This window comes from Cavia porcellus, unplaced genomic scaffold, assembly GCF_034190915.1.
Source record: "Cavia porcellus strain 051 isolate PalLab524CR breed Dunkin Hartley unplaced genomic scaffold, mCavPor4.1 scaffold_5, whole genome shotgun sequence".
NCBI classification, from domain to species: Eukaryota; Metazoa; Chordata; class Mammalia; order Rodentia; family Caviidae; genus Cavia; species Cavia porcellus.
Genome location: NW_026947488.1, coordinates 77,992,864 through 78,015,578, shown reverse-complemented (window position 1 = coordinate 78,015,578; position 22,715 = coordinate 77,992,864). Strand labels below are relative to the sequence as shown.

At 32.2% G+C, this 22,715-nt stretch overlaps 1 protein-coding gene across 18 annotated transcripts in view; it reads right to left on the bottom strand.

Annotated features, from left to right (window-relative positions):
- Nucleotides 1-22,715, bottom strand: part of Mbnl1 (muscleblind like splicing regulator 1) — a 193,491-nt gene that overhangs the window by 109,583 nt on the left and 61,193 nt on the right. The gene's annotated exons all lie outside the window — the stretch shown is intronic.

Genomic DNA, 22,715 nt, shown 5'->3' with positions numbered 1-22,715 from the left:
TTAACAAGTGTCTAGAATGCAGTTGGGCAACAACAGAGCTAACAGGTATGAAACAACATTAACAGAGAATTTATTTATTTGTTCAGAATTAAAATCCTACAGATAAAAAGTAACTATGTTTGGTAATTTAAATAGATACAAAGGATAAATGACAAATAGTTTCCTAATCATTTACTTATTAAAGATTTATAAACATGAAGATACATGTTCGCCACACAGTAAAGAACAATGATCCTTGCTAGCAAATTTGGAAGGCTGATATACATAGATTCTGATTATAATACATTTCTCAAGTGTAAATATGTCATCAAAGTCTCACAAAAACAAAAGCTGACTCACACTGCATACTCACTAAGTGCCAGGCACCTCTCTGTGCTTCACATGTTTTATCCCATCCAATCTTCATACCATCACCAAAGAGCAGATATTAGTACTGCCTCATTTTGGAAATGAGGAAATTGAGACTTGTTTAGGTTATGTGATGTTTTCAAGTTCATAGTGATGGAAAAACTCACTGTATAGTTCCAGAACTAGAGCCCTACCTCTTGTTAAAACTGCAACATTAATTTTGGCTTTCATTTATGGGTGTACTACAATTTTCTAAGATAGGCATGCAAAATATTTACAATAAAAGAAAATGATATGTAACATATCTATGTTTTTTTCTGTGTGTCTGAAATTTTGTAAGTCTTTTACATCTACTAACTTATTTAAATTTGATAAACAAAATCAACAAAGTAGATACGCTCCCATTCAATATGGTATATTTGATGAATCTGAGTATAGAGCACTAATCAGGTTGCCAAAGGCTTTACAACTTACAAAGAATAAAGCTCTTGACACTGTAGATTTACGTCTGTTTCTTGATTCCTGAAAGCTGATCAAGTGTTAAAGAGTTTTTTGGGAAAGAGAGTAAGAAATGTCATGTCTGCCCAGGATTCTGGGGAAATACTGCCTTTTCCTTTTCAAAAATTTAGCATGTATAAATAGGTACATAAGATAATAATATATGCATACATATATTTTAATGATGTTTACTAGCTTTAAAGAATTAATTTTTTGTGAGTCTCAGGCTTCAGAATGTCAAGGACAAATGTAGTTTTCATTCTTTTTTTTTCTTAAATATGTGTCACCATCAGAGGCATTAACGAGGTAATGACATTATTATTGTACCAGTGTCTGTCATTCTGCTTTGAGGGATTATCACTGCTGCCAGTCATACTTATATTTCATTTCTATCTTGGCAATAAATTTAATTCTGTGTTAGGTTTAGACCATAATAATTACCATCTAACTTCAGAAGTCCTAGGGTCATTTCACAATATATGAGCTGAAACCAACCTTAGACCAAAGTATATCCTTGAGTATTTACCAGATAACATGACCTTATTTGATTAACTCTTGAGAACACAAAGCAACCGAACACTTCAAATAAGAAGCTCAGGCCCTAGATGTAAGGCTGAAAAGCCAACGAAGAAGAGAGAAACCAATTTATTCTTTAATTTGGCAGTAAGCCTAACTCTCTGAATTCATTCTGCCATCTTTCATGTTTTCAAATCTAACCTAACATAAATTAGTAATGACAACAAAAAAAATCTATAAAGTTTATACACAATATATTTATAGTAAAGGACCGCTGCCTCTATTACTATTTAGTTTTAAGCTTTAAGAAATTCACCCATTTGGCAGCACCTTAAAAGAAGAAATTATTTAGGTGCCTATGTGGTATAGATTGAGGTGATGTATTACTTAGGAGCTTATTTGCTCTCAATTAGTTTTAAAAATCAAAAGTTTCCATAGAAAGATGATGACAATTCTGTACCCAATTTCTAGGAAACTGCCTTTTTTTTTTTTTTTTTTGCAAAATTTCATGGGTAATGGTGTTATACGTCATACCCTCATAAATATAATTTACTCTTTGGTTAACAACAAATTTAAGTGTCTCAGCTTCCAATCTTAACACTTAATTTACACAAAAAGTATTCAAAATTTCTAAAAAGCATGTCCTGACATCTTTTCGGAGAGAACATCAAAGTAATCCCATAGGTTTTCACATAAGATGAATCATAATAATTTGTATAAGTTTGGCATTCCTAAGTGATTCAACTGGAAGAACTATGACTCATGCACTCATCCAAATACATGCTGCACATTTAGATGGACACAGACATACAGGTATAGACATATATATCTGAGTTTTCATCCTATCTACTGAAATTACAGTTCTTATTTCTTCCTGCTGTTAATGATAGGGCAATTAACAACATTCAAGTATAAGTTTCTGATCATTTCAATACTTTCCTTTCAAATGACAATGGAAGTAACAGGTCACCACAAGATAAATAAAGTAAAGGAGTCTCTTATTCAACAGAGTTTACTGGGTCTCCCACTCTCCTACCTATCTATCCTTAAATATGGCCTTATCTGGTAATAAGTAAAGTAGTAAATACAAACTCAAAGATACAATATAGGTCAGAACACATGTTCTTATAGTGAGCTCCACAACTTCTTCTGATAACTAAACACATTAAACTTTTTTTTTTTTTTAAACATACTAGGGATTGAACCCAGGGTCTTTTCACTGAATTATATTTCTTTCTTTCCTTTTCTTTTCTTTTCTTTTTTTTTCTTTTTTCTTTCTTTTAGTTTTGACACAAAGACTCACAAAACTGCCCTGGCTGGACTTGAACTTGCAATCCTCTTGGCTCAGCCTTTCAGAGTAGGATGAGGATTACCATTTTTTGGTGAACTAGTGACCTAAAAGTGAAAAGCTCTAATGCATTACAAATTCCTGAGTCATTTTTCCCTCATAGTTTTATACTTTAAATAAAACTGGTCAAAGAAAATCCACGTGACTCAGTATGACGTAGTATTTCCAAACCAAAAAAAGGAAGTACTTTCAATATTTGAGATAACATTTTTCTGTAATTTGGAAAATAAACATTTCCTATTCAGTTATTCTTAGGAAGGGACATGAGGGAGAGCAGAAGAGGAGGAGGAGAAAGGGGAAGAAGTGTTTGCTAAAACAGTATTTTAGCATCTGTGCTACCTAGTTATTTTGTGTAGGAGTTGGAATGTACCTCAGCAAATTTTGGGGAAAAAAAAAACCTCATAAAAGTGTTACAATTTATAACAAAATCAAGAAGAAAAGTTTACTGCATTTCTATAAATTCAAGGACATAGAATGATATACTCCAGGTTGTTACATAAAATAAATCTTGGATCTCTAAATTATATTAATTTGATATTTTTATTAAAATATGCATAAATTATTTTCTTTCAAATGAAAAGTTTATATATATTTTTCCTGATAATAAAGCAAGCAGATTTTATTTCAGCACCATGCTTATATAGCCCTAGAGTTATCTCCTTTACTTAAACTACATTTTTGATATACTCGAGTTACTAAAGGATGGCCACGAACTTTACACCTGTCAAGTACGGATTTACACATAACCCAAGTGACATTATGAACAACTACGTCCTGAGTAAGAGCTTCCATCACAATTGTCCATCTTGCCATGTTTTTTACCTACAAATGCATTATTCAAGCCTATGTTCCATATCTGACTACTGGGTTATTAAATAAGGGGACATACTGCCTCCATCCTACATACATGTACATGCTACTAATTCAGTTCCTCATCACTACAGTTTTCAGGCAGGTATATTATTCCCATTTGATAGATGAAAACATAGTTGTTGAAAATGTTATCTGAGGCTGGGGGTTTAGTTTAGCAGCACAAGTGCCTGCCTGACAAGCATAAGGTCATGAGTTCAATACCCTGTACCAAAAAAAAATAAATAAATAAATAAAATAAAATAAAATAAAATGTTACGTGTATCATAAATCTGTCCAAAACTTTGAATAAACTATAATGATTAATGGGATTCTGCCAACACACACACACACACACACACACACACAGAGCCCACATACACACAGACTTTTATTTTTCTGTTTTCAGTTACAGGGATTGGTATATCTTTTCATACTGCAGAAAACTGAAATTTATATTTGTTCAAATTTACAAAAATGATCCTTAAACTATTTGGGAAATGCTATTCTAGTTGTCAGATAAATGTACCATATAATTAAAAAATTATTTCAGCCTGAATAGCATACATATAATTAATACAAAACAACCAGAATGATTTTGTTTTTATTCAACACTTGAAAATAATAGAATTTCAGCTTGTCTTGAAAGAAATATTTGCCTCATTCTTTGGCACTGCTGTCTGAGCCACACCAAATCAGCCTCACTAAGAAGTACACAGTATTCTCTTGTTTTTACAGGCTTTCTTAATGCCCAATAGAAAATTTTCTCTATTTAGTTTTGTTTTCTGTTAGGGCAAACTTTATTTTCTGATATTAAATGCTACCAGGATTGCTTTTAGAAGCCAGTTTAGCTCCCAAATGAGCTCACATTTGCCTTTTAGCACTGGCACTTTCAGTGCACATTTTTGTTTAAAATACTCCTCCTCCCGCCTCCTACTGGTTTTTTTTTTTTCCTTCCAGAAGTGACTAATCTTCCTGTTATTCTACTCTGTCAGTTTTTCCCCTGCTATTCTTTTCATGTTGCATAATGTTTACTTTTCACCATCTCATTTTAGAATTTTACTACTGTCTCCTTGGTGCTAGTCTTCCGTTTGCGCCAGATTAAAATAGTCAATATTTAAGTATTAGCAAATTTTTGGTCAACTTTTGTACTATTCAGATGATGCCATTTCCTCAAGGCAAAAACTCAACTAATCTTTCAGCGGACATAAATAAATACCCATTTGCTGATACTGAAAGTTAAATTCAGTCTAATCCTTAAAAGTTGCCAGAGACCACAATTAAAAGGCTTGGCTTTTTCCCTCTCCTTTTAAATTTCCTGATAAGGCACTCCAGCACAGCAAACAGAATACCACTCCTTTTACAGATTGCTTACTCCCCAGCACTTCACTGTAACATCGAAAAACAGGTTAGCATAGGTTCATGAACACAATATAAAGCTTTCCCTATTCTTTAGTTTTCAACTGAAATATAAACGTTATACAAAATGTGCCTTCTACTCAAATTTCAAGAATTATAACTGCTATATCATAATATCTGAACATGAGTAAAGGAGCTAAATTTCTGTTCTATAGAAAACATTTAGAAGACTTTTAGACTTGGAAGTAATACATTCTACACCTCCACAACAGAGACACGACTAACAAAACAACAACATAAATCATAACCCTAGGTTTATATCCTTCTTAGTGAATTCACTGCTGTCAATATTATCAATACTGTATTACAGTTATACAAACACTGGACAAAAGATTTAGTAGTACAGTTTACACTGATATCCATAGAAGATGCTTAGCGCCTTTAAAAATTTTGTATTTTCTAAAAATCCAAAACATCTTTGAAAAAATTGACAAGACACACCTGGTAGAAGATGACAGTAAAATTTTATCCTCAATTTCTGGAAACAGAAATCAAATAAATTTCAAATTCTTATATAAAATAGCACAAGATCTTATCCTATACCTAAGCCTTATGAAGATTTCCTTTTTCTTTTTCTTGTAATTCTTAACTTCTTCAAAATAAATGAATATATTAAAAGTTTCTTTATTGTCACACACAGCCCTAGATGGAGTCAGCTGATGTTTCTAGGCATCAGCCTGTACAACTGAACTTTCATATACCCTCATTATTGCTACTTTAGATATAAAGGTTAAGAACACTAAAGTCAGCTGAAATACTGACAATTAAAAGATACAGCACATTTGCCAAATAGTAAGCAAAACAAGACTCATATACAGCCTGTTTGCTTTATAAAATTAATTCACAAGTAGAAAACAATTCATCCTATGAAAAAGGCAGGACTTGTGTCTATGTCCCTAGCATAGTACTTAACAACAACAATAGCAAAAAGAACAAAAACTTATTTAATCTTTTAAAACATAACATCCAGAGGAAAGAAGGAAGGAAAAAGGAAAAAGAAAAAAATTGTGTATATATACATAAGATAGCTGACTATACTACTAATCATATTAGTTCTTGGGAAAGAATAGTTAATACTCACAATTAGATCAATTTTACATGTCTATATCCAGTAATCTAAGCAATCCTTTTGAGGGTAACAATATGCAATATTACAACCATTGTTAAATTCCTATTATCCTGTTTTGACAAACATATAGTGTTATTGTTTTGGGTTTGTCTTGTTGTTTGTCTCTTGCTTTTTGTTTTTCTTTTCTTTTTTCTCTTAAATAAAAAATAAAAATAAAATGTAACATCCAAATAGAATATGCAAGATTTGTTTAGACGTTGACCTGAATAACACATTTATACAAAAATGCATGCTATCTTTTCCCATTGTACAAAAAGTTGAACATTAAGAATATAATGTAATTTTTATCAATTTCAATAGATTCAGAAATGGAATTACATATATAACTCTTAGACTCCTGAAATATTTATTTAGATAAAAAATAATAAGGTAGTTGAAATTTGTTTTAACACACTTCTGGGAAAAAAGGTATGAAGAAAGTAATGAAACAATCCCCGGTACCGATAAAAAGCAAAAAGACAAAACAAAAAACAAAACAAAACAAAACAAAAAAAAAGTAATGGAATATGGATAAAATGTTGATTGATGCATATACAACAATGTGCATACTAAGTGTCAGTTAAAGAAGAGACCTAGAATACCACAGACAATCCCAGCAGCAAGATCAAAGCAGTAGACATTACAATACCTGACTTCAAGTAACATCACAAACTCAGTGATAAAAATTGACATGATACTAGCATAAAAACAGACAAGTAGATTAACTGGGACAGAACAGAGGATGTAGAAACAACACCAGACACATCTATCTAATGTTTGACAAAAGTATCAAAAACATACAATGGAAAAAAGATACCTATTTAGCAGATGGTGCCAATATAACTGGCTATCCATGTGCCAAAGTCAGAGGCTTGATCCATATCTTTCACCATGTACTGAAAAAAATCAAAATGGATCAAGGATCTAAATATTAAAGCAGAAACACAACCTCCTGAAAGATAAAACAGATAAAACTCTTGAAGTCATTCTGGTTGGCAAGAACTTTGTAAACAGAACGCTAAATGCACAAAAAATAACAGCAAGAATCAACAAATAGGATCATACCAAATCTAAAAAGCTTTTTTGAGCAAAGGAAACAACCAACAGGGTTAAGAGACAACCTATGGAAATGAAAAAAAAAGTTTTACCATCGATATCTCAGACAGATAATTAACAGGCAGAATATAAAAGAACTCAAAAAATTAGACCCCTCAGAGTAAAATATTCAAAAATGGGCAACTGAAATAGACACTCTTAGAAGTGCAAATGCTCATCAATAAATACATATAAAAAGTTCACCACTGGTTGTCATTAGAGAAACCCAAATTAAAACACCGAGATTCCATCTTACTCCAGAAACAATGGCAGTTAGCAAGAAAACAAGTAATAACAAATGCTGGCATGGCTATGGTGTAACAAGGACACACCTACATCCATGATAGAAATGTACACTAGTACAACCTTTAAGGAAGTTTCTCAAAAATCTAATAGAAATTTCATTTGATCCAGATATTCCCCTTTGACATATATTACCAAAAGAAAGACATCATTTTACAGAGATATATGCATACCAAAGTTTATATTGCCTAAATAATACAGTATAGTAACACTTTACATAACATTTGCATTGTGTTTAGGTAGTACAAATAATCTAGAGATGAGTACTCAGGATTAAGCACGCAGCTTATACTCAAACACAACACTATTGAATGTGTGTGTGTGTGTGTGTGTGAGAGAGAGAGAGAGAGAGAGAGAGAGACAGAGAGACAGAGAGACAGAGACAGAGAGAGACAGAGAGAGGAGGAGGAGAAGGGGGAAAGAAAGAGAGAAGGAGACTGGAGATCAAACCCATACATGCTCAACCACTAAGCTACATTCCTAGATCTTTTTACTTTTTATTTTGAAACAGGAGCTTCTTGCTCAATTGTCCAGGCTTCCCTTAAATGTGTCATCCTCATGCCTCAGGCTCCACACCAACTGGGCTTAAAAGCATTTGACATTATTTTATATAAAGAATTTATGTAAGTATCCATAAAGGACAGAAAGGGAAGTCCTGGAAACATCTTCATGGATACCAGCACATGCCTATATTAATTAAAGCACAGAAAGAAGCAGCATTATCTGAATTCTCATAGTGTACCTGAGAATTATGCTTATACACTGAGATAACAGCATCTCTTATTTCACCTCATATCAAGCCCAAGTAAATACTATTATCCCTGTATTACAGATAAGGACACAATTATAGTGAAAGGCTAAGTAACTTACAGAGTCAATCAGCAGACAAGTGGTACAGTGGATAATATTCTCAGTATTTCAAACTAAGTAGAAAGAAAATATCTGGAAATAAAATTCAACATGGTTACTCCATATTGAGGTTTGTTAAAGGACAGAGAACACTGTAGAGAGTAAGTGCAGGTAAGGTTTTCATGAGTGGCTCTCTGGAGAAGAAAAGGCCACTGGGTCATAGCATTTGTCAGTTTCCACGGAGTAAATACTCTACCTGTAGTCAATTTTAAGCTACTAACAATGTATCACTGAGTCATGTGAGCCAATTCCTGCATATCACTGCCTATGGCTTTCAACAAACTACAATATGCAGGCAGAGTTAGGCCAGGAAGACAACACAGCAAATCACAGAAGTGCAACTGCTGTTTCTGTTATTTACAGGACTCTGTATTCAAATAATAGTCAATTTTTATTTGAAATTAATAAACTCCTAAGGAGAATCATGTACTGCGTGAAAGGGAAAGATGATGAACAAGTAATACAGAGATTCTTAAAGGAAATACAGTTTCTACCAATGCCGGTTGACATTTAAAAAGCATTCTTTAAACATGATTAATGGGGGGCTGGGGGTTTAGCTCAGTGGCATAAGCGCCTGCCTTGCAAGCAGGCAGTCATGAGTTCGATCCCCGGTACTGATAAAAAGCAAAAAGACCAAAAAAAAAAAAAAAAAAAAAAATGATTAATGAACTATGATGAGTAAGTGATTTTCCACTAAACTACTCTCTCTCCAGGAGGATTTATTTCTAAATAGAGAAATTAAAAATGAAAGTATAGCTGAAAGAATCTGTTTGATCTGGATCAGAAACAAACACTGCTAACAAATTCAGGGGGATTATATTTGTATGTTCTATGTTTTTAAACTATTTGTAACATAAAAGGTATTGAATGAATATTAGTAAAGTAAAATGGAACAAAGCCAATTACAGAAACTAGTATTTTTCAAAATGTATATTTCCCTTTAATTTATATTTAATGAATATACATACATATATATTTGTACAAAAGGAAGCTCAAGTTATTAGTATCTTTACTCTGTTGCTTTAGAAACATTACTTTAGATTATGTATGTAAAAAGCATTGAGTAAACAGTAAATAAATTTAATTATAAAAAGGACATTAGAATAGACTGTAGCACTTTACAAAGTTCCTTTATCATTTAATGTGTCCAATGAACAAGTATATATAAATTATATATATATATATATATATATATATATGTATGTATAGCATCTATCTTTTATATGGAATGCAAAGATAATGATAAAGAAAAGCAACCAATAATACACAAAGAAAAAAAAAAAGACAAATTTCTATGTAAATGTGCTTAGATATAATGTAAAAATCCTAGGTCCAGGTTTTGGTATTCAACACATCAGTTGCTGACTTGTTACTGAATCTGGTTGTCAAGAAACCAAAGCCTATTACTGAATAGGCCTCATAAAAGAAATGCAATTTATTAGCACTGTCTTATGTTTATTAAATTCTTATGCAAAAGGTTCTTTTGAGCCTTGTTAGAGTCTAAACATGTTGCTTTCTGGTGTTCTTGTCTCAATGGTAGGGCAGAAAAGTCATTTCTTAGGATAATTCAACTATTGATTTTTACTCATAATGCTTATAAATGGCAGAAAAATGTCACTTTGGAGTCTACTGTTCTACGAAAAAACATACAGAATTAGTGATTAAAAATAAAAAAAGGAATCAACGATAGTATTGTCTACTATGTTAAAAAACTAATTTTGTTACTTAACTAGTATATAAAAGAACCAATTTTGTTACTTAACTTGACATTTCTTCCTAACCCAAGACAGAAAAATACACTTTTTAAAAATTTTTGATTTTTGTGATAATACTTAAAAATGAAAACAGATTCAAGCCAAATGACTGCATGTTTCTATGTTCAAGATTACTATTAGGTGTTTGATACAGCCTTTCAAACAGGTGAATGTATCACTGTTTAATGAAAATATATGACCTAATTTATAACTGTAATAATTTTTTATTTTACTTTTGGGGATTGGGACAAGGAAGATTTCTGTATTGGTCAGGAGCTTCTACTTCTGATATTTCATATTCCATCCCAGTTCTTTTGTATTCCATCCCCTTTTTAAATTAAACATAAATGATATTTATTGAAAGCCTATGATGTGGTAGATCTATGAGTACACAGTTTTTGTAGATGACTAAGACACAGTGTTTGTTTTAAAAGCTTCCAAAAATCTAACACAATCTACAATAGCAGCATGGCAGACTTTTAATGTATTCCCTCCTGTCACTGCATTTGAAGGCAGTAAAATAACATGTGATAGTGTTTTGTTTTTTCTACATTACAGTGATACTACCTGACTTTTCTAAAAAAGCATGAATAGGCTGTGGGTTAGGGATTGAGAGATTCTTTTAGGGAAAAAAATGCTAAGTCCAATTTTAAAAAGAAAGAACAACAGAAACAAAAAAAATCCTCAGGGTAAAACAAGTAACATTATTTCTTTAGTTTGAGAGCAGATCTGATTATATTTTATTTTTAAATTCATATGCCACTAAATCCCGTACAAATACAAAACAAGACAAACACAAAAAGGCAGAGTAACTTATGCCAAATCCCTAATTTTTTTTTTTTTTTTTAAATCAGTACTAGGGATCGAACTCACAACCACGCACTTGCAAGGCAGGTGCTTATGCCGCTGAGCTAAATCCCCAACCCATCCCTAAAATTTTTGACTAAGAAGAATGGGCTGCCATCTTCAGTCTGCTGTCTTGTGAGCATTTGATTGTTTCCCAAATTGCAAGATTAGAATATTAGACTAGCCTCATTATTAGCATTAACCAAAACGAATGATGTACCAGGGTCTCCCCTACTATGCTTATCTCTTTTGAGCACCCTCTGAACAAAAGTCTCACTGTTCAACACAGGAAGTACTGCTGCTGCAAAGAGCAGATATTCTGAAAAGCCTGTATTTTTAAACAATTACTATAAGGTATCTCATCTCTGAAAACACATACTGTTTTCACAATAGCAGGGCAAATCTAACCTTAAAGTAACGGAGCTGCAGAACTTATTTTCAAGTAGATGACTTTTACAAATTTAACAGAGAAAGTAAGCGGTGGTGAGTAACATATCTTTATGTTTAAGTAGTAACTTAGCACCTGTAACCACCTACATATGTAATTACTCTGCTCTAACCCTTATTGAGGCTGAAGTACTAAATTTTTTAATCCTTCTTCAAAATGGATAAATGTAGGTTTCTCCTCAATCAAATATTTGTTAATAGTATTGGCACCAACACATAATCTCAAAGCCTTTTTTTATTCTCTAGAACTTCTCAGTGTTTTTAAATGCAGCCTTTATCACATAGTTCCTAAAATTTGTTGGAGGAAAATAATAATGATCAGATTAATAATTTGCAAGACATACGTATTTACTCTTTGGAAGCTTGGATTCTCTTTTCTACCTGATGTTGAAGATTTGCAACACTATGCAACAATCATACTTTGAAGATAAAAATGTAGATTCTTTTCTACAGTTACAGTGCAGAAAAACCTAAGGGTAACAAAGGAAAATGAATCTCTCCACAAAAGAATCTCTCTTGGTTATTGTTATCAGTTCTATACTTAAAACAATAGTAATTATAGCACTTCTGGTTTCCAGAATGTTCCTCTCATAATGACTAATACTAAACAAATCTTTTCTCAAGAGTCAGAAAAGAAAATAAAAAACCTAACAATGCTATTGTCTCAGTATTGTAATCTCTCCTTCTACAACATTTGAAGAGTAAACAATTATTCTGTTATTATGTGTGAAAGCCAAATACTTTCCTAGCAAAGCACTCTTATGAACAGGAAGTTAATACTGTCACGAAAGTAACTGTGGATCAAGCCTCTAATTTATTATTCCCACTGGAACATGGACTATACACGCATAGACAGCCATTGTGTCAGGAAGCCTGACAGACGCCCATGTACTCCCTGCATAAGATAACATATTAAATATGCCATGCATCCAAATAAAGGCTTGCTCTAGAAATTTACATCAACAAAATATAAATGATCCATCATCATGCTAGTACAATTTAAATGGATGACTTTTACTATAATGTAGGGTGCTAGGTTCCTTAGACAAAAAATTTATGAGTAGCTAGCTATGTTGCTATTCAACAAATGTTCCATTACATGAAAAGAAATTCTCTAGTGGTAAATTTAAAAGCACATAAAATCTGCTCATAATTGGTCATGTCCAGGAAGAAACACAGCTTTAAATCCACTAAACACTTAAGGCCAAAGATATTTGAAACACCATAAATACAAAGGTTAGTAATATAAGCTTCTCATTCTTAAGGAGCTTATGAATTATAGGAGAAAAATCCAAAAAACTAACTGCAAAATTCAGCACATGATTCGTTCTACAATACTTAAAAGATTAGGATATGGAGGAAAAAAAACATTCCATTTCCTGAATAATGTCTCATTTGATAAACACAGAACATGAAAACTTTACAAATAAGAACACAGAACTAAATTTTCCCTCAATTGCAACCACAGTTTGTCTACAGAGGCCAGAGTTCAGCAAAAATCAAGAGTATTCTGTTTGCTCTTTTTTTTTTTTTTTAAACTTTTTATCAGTACCAGGGATCAAACTCACGACTGCCTGCTTGCAAGGCAGGTGCTTATGCCGCTGAGCTAAATCCCCAGTCCATCAAGAGTATTCTATAAAACTCAACTGGTCATATAGAATTTTAAATGGTAGTAACTTTATATTTTAAATCTTAATTCTGTTGCACACATTCTTTGTATTAGAAAATGTTTTAATTAATTAATGATGTATATGAATGCCTTTTTTGGGACTCTGTTGTTAAAGAGTAAAACATGTTATAGACCTTTAATGCTACTAGTAGGCAAGGAAAAGAACATTTAAGACTGCTTTTCACTTGGACTCTTAACAGCGATTTTTACCTCTCAGGTGTGTTAGTACGTTATTTTCATGCAATGAAGACAGTATACTCCATGGGTTTTTTTCTTTGACTTATCAAACACTGTAATCATATTTAAAAAGCCCAAGTGAACTGGAGATTTTTATGAATATGATTAACTTGTATCCTCACCAATCCTCAGTTTCCTAATCTGTAAATTGAATAAGTGAATGTGACCACATGATACTAATGTCTAAAGCTTACTATAACTGCAACTCCAACACTCCTTGGATTGCTACAGTTCAATGCTGAAAATAGCAAAGATAAAAGAGGTCTTTGAATATTACATAAATACCCTTTTAAAATGCAAAGAAAAAATTTTAAAATCAAGTAAAAAATATCAGTTTTCCAATGGAACTAAATGTACTACTTATAAATGTTCACCCTTAACACTTTTATAAGGCTTTAATTATTTGATGCTTGGAGTATTCAGTGATTTGCCTTTACACCCATTACCCTAGTTACACTAGAAAATCTTTGAGTGGGATCACAACTTAATCTTGATTCTTTTTCAGATCCTTTCGAAAATGCTGCAAGCTCTTCCAATAGGACAAAGAAAAGTAAGGTTATTAGGTTATGTTACAAGTTTTAAATAGAAACCTGTTATTGACAAATCACAATGATCAAGAGGACTTAACTACCCAGCATACTATAATTTGAGAATTGGCTGTAGCCTGTGAATGACTTCACAGTCTCTTTTTTAAAGACATTGCGTATTGATTTTATTTCTGCTTTTCAAATTGACATAATAGCTGGTCATGGTTTAGAAATGAGATTTGCAGCCTGTCCTTCCAAAGATCTGTGCAGTAATGACAAACCCAGCGGTTTGAATTCATCAAGCTCACACTAGACCACTAGGCACTATGTCTCTGGGTGAATATTTGTTCCTGGATAATGCATCTTTTCAAACTACCTAGAACAGAATCTTTAGCCTCACAAACAAATGATTTTCTATCAATCAAGTGCTATTTTAACTCAAATGTATTTCTAAACCACACAGTAGAATAAATCTGCAGTAATTTTATAAATCTAAATCATTGAATGTTTACTATCTTGCATTCTTTCTTATGCTACTGGAATTAAAAAGTACAGTTTAAGAAACAATATCTAATTCTAATGTGACAGTTGAAATAAAACTTTGAGAGGTGCTACACAATTTTTTTACTAAATTTCAAGACAATGTTCATGAAATTATGTGAAATATATTAAGCAGTATCCTTTCAAAGAGGGCTGTCATAATATTAACATACTTTAATGATCAAATCACTGTCAGAATACATGAACTTTGAGATTTCTTTTTTCTTCCAGTGAAAATCTGTTTTTCTCTAGAACCATTACTAAGGAAAATGTTTTTCAGCTAGTCACAAAAACAATTTCCTTAGATTCTTTCCTTTGAACTATTAAACAATCTGGAAAATTGCGTGCTTCACTCATTCATGTTGTCACAATATACTCTAGGCTAAGGCTGACCATTAATTTTCTGTTTCCTAAAACAATACACACGATTTATGCATGAAGTTCTAAAAAAAATCTTTGTGAAGTATTAGAGCTACTTTCATGAGTTGGTATTTTATACCACCACATCCCCACAACGCAATCTATCTTTTTGCTACACCTGAAGATATCATTAATGTAAGAAACTTTTGTACTACCTATTTGTTTTATGAAGAAATAAAGTCTTGTAGCAAAGTAAAAAGAACCTAATAGTTATTATATGTGCATGATTATCTTCAAAACACTTATTCAAGAATACAAGACATAAACCGAAAAGATGCGTACAAAAAAAAGATAACACAAAAATTTAAATAAATTAGAAATTCATAGAAAAGATATTAGAGTTATGCTGTGATAATTTAACATGGAATTATTTGGAAATAATAAAATGTATAAAGATGTGAAAATCTTTATAAAAATAAAGTCCTAACAGGTAGTAATTGTAAATCCACATTGTTTTGAAATTCTGAAAATGAAAGATTTGCATTAAATGGAGACCTGCTAGTGCTCATTACAATTAGCATACTTCAAGATCCATGTTTGTTTTGTTTTGTTTTGTTTTGGAGACAGGGACTCACTATGCAGTTCAGGCTGCCTCAGAGCTCACTTTGTAGCCCAGGCTGGTCTCGAACTTGCAACAGTCCTCCTGCTTCAGCCTCCCAAGTGCTGGGATGACAAGCCACCATGCCTGACTTCAAGTTCTAACTTGAGAGGTGATGGGACAAAAGTCATAGAAATGGTCTTAGAAAAGAAAAAAAAATTTGAATCAAAGACTTAGTGGAGACACTAAATGAAACAGTTATTTTATCTCTTCTCTATTAATAAGAAATAACTAGGTAAGAAGTTTGTTTTTCAAATTGTATTTTTAAAAATTATACCTGGAGTCAGTAGGAAAAGTTAACCTATATGAAAGTCTGGAGGTTGTGAAAATTTCCATGTTGTTTTATCCTTAGGAGATAAGTATATCTTCCACATACAGTGGGAAGTCATGGCAAAAATACTAGGTTTCCTGGACCACTCAGCAGCATAAGTAACAGTTGTTAATCAGGTACACACAGCTTTCATGAAATATATCTGGTAATATCTACTGGCTTAGAGATTCCAACTAAGTAAGCTAAGTAGAATCACAAGCAGTAAAGTAGGAGAATAAATACGCTTTTCCACGTCTCTTTGGTTTTGCACAGGAAACCTGGAAAAGTACTGAGACTGCTCAGCACACTGTGGGCCAGGCATGTAGGCTGCTGACTGATATGGAATTAAACTTTTACTGTTGGCGTGGCTGGTCACTATACAAGGGAAAGGTATGGGTCTAGTAGGTATTTTTAACAAATTGGCCTAACTGGCCCCATCTCTACTTCCAAAGGGGTCCTTGAATATTTTTTACCATTAGTTCTAAAATGATAGGCTTTTTGAGTTAAGGGTTTGAAGAGGCACTGCAAAACAAGTCAGTCATAATAGTTTATGTTCCCTCATTCTTCAAAACCCATATGCTAGACAAATAAACCATGGGTAGAAAAGGTTACAAATCAAAAAGCTCTGGACGATATTAAACAATTTATCATGCAGCAAATATGTTTTTTTAAAAAAATCAAATGAAACTTGGGACCATAAGATGGCCACAAAGAATAAGGAACACATTTATTTATTTATTTTTGTCTTTTTCATTTTTATCGGTACCAGGGATCGAACTCACGACCGCCTGCTTGCAAGGCAGGTGCTTCTGCTGCTTAGCTAAATCCCCAGCCCCCGGAACACATTTATTAACATGCCAATTATTCTCACTGTGAATATTTTGATACTTTTACTAAGAGTATTTCCACAAGAAGTGTACAGAACTGTATGTGTGTGTGCATGTGTTTGTGAGAGACAGCAAGCAGAAAAGTAAGTGTAAGAATGTGTTTTAATTGCTATTATCTACAGAAATGTGTTGGCTGGAAAATGTTTGTTTAACTCTGGTTTGGCTCCTACCTGGGAACAGATGGAAAATAAAATCTTTTCCACAGATTGGAGCCAAGTAAGCTGCTACAACAAAAGGTAACATTCATTAGCAGATCACGGTACCATGATCTCATTTGGAAGGCTGATTTTCATACATTCATTGTGAATTGCCTAACGTTTGCAAACGTAAATATCAATGTCAGATTTTAAGTAAATACCCTTACCTTAAATATCTTTATATGAAAAAATGTTTTAAAACTATGAAACATGAAACAAAAAAGTATTAAAAAGATTTAACTTTTCACTTCACACTTAATTTTGATTTCCCTTTGTAATCACCTCAAAATCTGAGTATCAACATACATACATATTACTGCCTTGTAAATCCAGTAAGTAGTTTCAATATGCAACTATTTATAAGTACACATGAGTTCTTCTCAACAAGACATGAGCATCTAATGGTTTTATCTTTGTTATCTTTTCAAAGAAATATAGGAGGGAGGAGGTTCAGATTTTATCATTATTCTACCGACCAATTCACTACCTAATTTCAGGAAGGTCTTACTGCACCATTTTGACAACTCCCAAAAAGCTGAAAATAAACTTTATGTTCACTGCCCTCAGAGGTCCTCCTATACTTCCTCTTCATGCTTTCTCAACATGTTAAAATACTAAAATAGCCAACTCAAACAATTAACAATCTATCTCCTTTGAATACACATTCCATCCTCCTTCAACATCATATAACATCATTAATTCACTGGCATAAACAACCAGTATACAAGAATGGGCAATAGTCCATAATCTTAACAAGGCTCAAACAGTAAATGGTGCAACTCACATTCAAGATTAGGTTATAACAACATTTATCAGAGTTGTGGAGGAAAACCTGGAACTAGCCATAGGAAACAAGTAATGGGCAGCAGTATTTCTAAACAACTAATGAAATTGGGGGCTCTGGTTTTGTTTTCCTATTTGCTGAAAAAAAAAAAAAAGTACATACTTTCTTATGTATAAACAGGCTAAAAGTCCTGCACTTGTTAGTCACGCAAATGTCTTTAAATATTTTAGAACAAAAAGGACAATTTCAATAGGTTAAATTGGGTCCCTATCATCTCTGAGTAACAGGGAAAGGAAAAATGAGAATGCGACAAACAAAATACAATGGACTTAGGTGCTTTAGTTAGGTCTTTGAGAAGGGAGGCGGCTATTTTATTAAGAAAGTTTATATAGTTATAAAAAGATAGTACAAATTATGAAAAAAATGGACTTTAAGATTTAGCTTCCTACTCTGTACTGCGATTTATTGCATAAACATCCATGTTATTTTGGAAAAGACTTAAGTGAGTCTTTTAACACAAACTTTATGTAAATAAATGAGTATTTGAAGTATCACATGTGATTTATTGTAGACTAACATAAAGCTAGGGAGACAGTTTTAAATGAAATGAATTTTGGAACAGATGGTTAGAACTACTTTTCCTTTTGTGGATACCTGGATTTATTAAGTGGATTTTAGGCACAGACAACAATACAATCACTGAATTATTCTATTAATACTAGCACACACTAGCTTGAACATATAAGAGTTAATAGGGTTTTCTCTTGATGATAGGTAAATAAATAAAGTATACAACAGTGCTCAATTATACACACTCTTGAAAAACATTAAAGTTATTGGCTGACATTAAGTCACTACAAAGTCCCACCGAGTCAAATAGTACATAGACGTCTATAGTGCAATTTGCAAAATGACTAGTGATGTCTATTCTAACCTAAGGCAAAGATCCTTTAACAAGGGGTAACTTAGATGGAATTCCAGTATTTAAACACAAGCAATATTAACAGCTACCATTTATAGCGAAGTTACACTGAAAAAAAGAGCAGTAATTGATTTATCTAGAGTTAGGTATTGGATTTATCAGACACAGAAAATTAAATGTTACATTGTTTCTCTTATACATGAAAACTAAAATAAAAGAAATTTAAAGTGAAAAATGCAAATCTAGAAAACAGGAAGGTAGCCTTGTGTAACAGGAAGGGGAACTAGGGATGAGGGAAATGGGAAGGTGGGAAGGGAAGTAAAACTGATTGAGATGTTATATCTACGTGTACCAGTTCCCCAAGATGAGTATAATTATGCACTACAAAGGTATACTAATGAATGAAGTTATAGAAAAAGAGAAGAAATCAACTTGAGGAGATAAAGTAATTGTTACAAAGTCACTAGGAAGTCCTGCAGAAGCAAACACAGAACCAGCTAAATGCCTAGTTTGTTTATTGATAAGCTCTCATGTTTTGCTATAAAAAGTTCATGTACACATGCGTGTGTATGTGTACATGTATGTACTTAACCTACATTATGTTTGCATGTGGTTTAGTATAGTTATTCTGAAGATCCTATTTTGATTAAAATTCTAAAGGTGATAGGGGAACTTAGTGAAGATAACTAGTGTTCATATTCTAATTATTCTGAGCACCAATATTTAACTAAATGGTTTAGCTAAAATAGTTTTCACTGTAAATATCATCTCAGGGAAAAGAACATGGAAGTCAATCTAGATACTCAGGAACCACTGAATAAGATAACAGAAAGTAAAGTTAAATAAGCTACAGTATACTAACAACAACATCAAAAATGCTCTATGAAATGAAATTAAATGACAAGGTATTAACAGCACTCGCTTTTCCTTGTGGTCAATTTGGTCCTGGAAACAAAGTAAGTTTGAATTACATACTAATTTTGAACTGTGCAGGAATCAATTTTACAAAAATTTTAATTGGTTCCTTGACTGAACTTATATATTTGAGAAAATGGTTCCTAACCTTTTTAGGAAAGAATCTCTGATTACACTAACTGATACTGAAGTTTTGTATTCCTTTTGTCCAAACTAAAATTAATCAAACTAATGGCTCAGTGATAATAATTATGTGTTTTTGATACAACATTTTAAACCACATAATGAACACTAATATTTGAGTGGTATTTCTTAAAAGGTAAGGATTACAATTTAAACTACTACTTATTAAACACCCAATAAACACAGAAATTTCACGTTGTCATTTCTTTTAGGACAAGCATGTTCTTTGTGCCATAACTTGAACAAAATGTAATCAATAATTATTTACCTGATCACTATAATTTCAAATGCATATAGAGCAAAAGTCTTTAGTTTTTATTATTTATTTATGCGAGGAATCAAACTAAGGAGTTTGCACTTGCCAGGCAAATGTTATACCACTGAGCTATATTTCCAGCTCTCCTTTTTCATTAAAAAAAAAAAGAAGAATACAAACAATGATACAGAATTTCAAAACAGAATATTAGGAGATTAACACTAATTAGTATATTTCATATTGTTACACGTATCATGTGAAAAGTTTTTCTATTTACTGTGCTTAAGTAGTTCAGCATTATTAAATAAATACTACAGGAACAGAAAAAATTTAGTTACCAAGATTTTATTCCTATTTATTTTATTTTTGTGATAAGGTCTCACTTTGTAGGTCAGGATGGCCTTGAATTTACAATATGGCCCAGATCCCTTGAACACAGCAATCTTCCTGCTTCAGTTTGCTACATGTTAGGGTTACAAGAATATGCTACCACCCTGGTTCTCCTAGCTAAGTTTTAAAATAAGTATCAGAAATCTTAAATACATAACTGTAACATACAATAAGAAGATATGTAACAGGAAGCAACTGTCAAAGCAATGAATGGTTTCACCTAAATTTGATCCTCTTACATATAATTTAAAAACACTTAAAGGTTTGTAAGTATATATTTTTGTTTCCAATACTATTATAAATGACAATAAAATTCATAAAACAAGAATGAACTCTTGGCCATATTCAAAATGACATCTCATGATTATAGGGATTAGATACTGATACTGTTACTTCTGTGAATAAGAGGCATTCTATTTCAAACAAAGAAAACAAAAAACCCACAAATGTAGTTATGAAGTGAAATACCTTCTGATCTTATGTTATTTTGCTTCACTCCCAAGCATTCTCTTAGAAGCCCAAAGCTCTGATAGTTGTGTGTGTGTGTGTGTGTGTGCATGTATACATGTGTATGTATCTGTGCATGTTCATGTTTTCCCGGAACAATCTGCTGTGATTTATTACAGTGTGTGTTCTTGGTGTGTGGCATAAATTTTAAATTCAATTTGACACTGTAGAATTTGAGACATTATATATCTCACATCTTAAATGAAAAAAATCTTATTAGCAATTATTAAAGGGTGGTTCTCCAAATATAGAAAAAAATGTGAATGCATATGTGTTTTAAAGTACAGCTGCCTTAAACTCAACCCAACAAAATATCCAAATGTGTACAGTACTCAAATATATACTCACTAATAATTAAAATAACATTTTTGTATACGTAAGATCATGGTATAGTAATTCACAGTATTACTAGCTTAATAAGTTAACATAAAGGCAGCAAGTATAAACTATGAAGACAGACTTGCCTATGTTGAGTCTCAGGTCAGATACTTCCTGTGAAACCTTGTACATTTAATTTGTGTGTCACTATTTTATATAATCAATACCTGATGATCAAATCAGAAGAATGAAATTAATCAATTCTATGTGTATTAGCTAAAAATCAATCTGATGCATGTTTACCTCACTGTATTTAGAACTTCATGATAGGTCTAGTACAAACCCTTTACCTTTCAGTAATTCTAATACTCGTAACTATAGTTGGCATTCACTGGCCTCCCTACATGGACTAGACAAAAAGTCTATAATGCTATTCATAAGGAAATTCTCAGGCCCATATGAGGATGTTTAATGCCTACTTGTGATTTATATGGGCGAATTTACATTCTATTGGGATATGTTAATATTAATGACTAAAAAGTTTAAGACAACATTTTATTATATTATAATTGTATTAATCTTCATTGTAGTTCTTACAATCTTGTGAGCTTATAATAACCATTTATCTCTCAAGAACCAAAAAGGAAAGATTTTGTTACTCACACTTACATCAGAATTGCCTTATGTACTATCTGGCATAAGTAGGCAATGAATGGTGAAAAAGAGGGGGGAAAAGATTATTTCCCTACAGTGTAGATACAAAGTGGCTTGTACTTTAAATGTTAATTTAAATTTTTAACTGAAACTTCAATATAAAAAGGTGCATGTCTCATGAAGGAAAATCTGTCCTGTAGCATTATTTACCCTTAGTAGGAACTACAGAAGCCATGAGTATCTAATGACAATAAAAGAAACAAACAAAAAAATCATTTTGTATTTATTTTATATTTCTTATTTTATACATTTCAGCCAGAATACTGCATGGTACATATTAAGCTACTAAACTTTAATCATAACTTAAAGACATTATAGAAACTAGCTAAGTAACTCCCACCATAAAAATATTTGCAATAGAGATGATTATTTTTAATGTGGGTAATGGCTCTAGTTCATCAGACTTCAAATTTGGTTTTTGTTTTTAGTACATTGAGTTTTCTTATGTGGACATTTGCTTTCAACTTATTTCAACTCTGCTACAATTCATGAGATGCAATGTCTTGCACTAAAAGTTCAGAATAGTGGAAAAAAGTTCAACAAACGAAACCATGATGATAATCTTTTCTCATGGCTAGATTTAGATTTCATTAGTCTTTACTTAGCCATGAAGAGATATAAGATAAAAAATATCGTTCACTCAGATCACTGATCTCTCATAAAATTTTTGTAAGTAATGAATCTATTGCATATTTCTTCATAGTTCATTTCTTGGTTGCCTCCCTTAAAAGAGAACTGTTTTATGGAAAACAATGTCACCTACCAAAGAGGAGTCTTATTTCAGGCATGATAAATTTGGCTCTGTTTAACTCTACTACTCCTCCTCTTTTCAAAATCTGGTCCACTTTGTAAACTAACATAATTTAGTTATTAAAAATTGCCTGGGATTTGGAGATGTTAC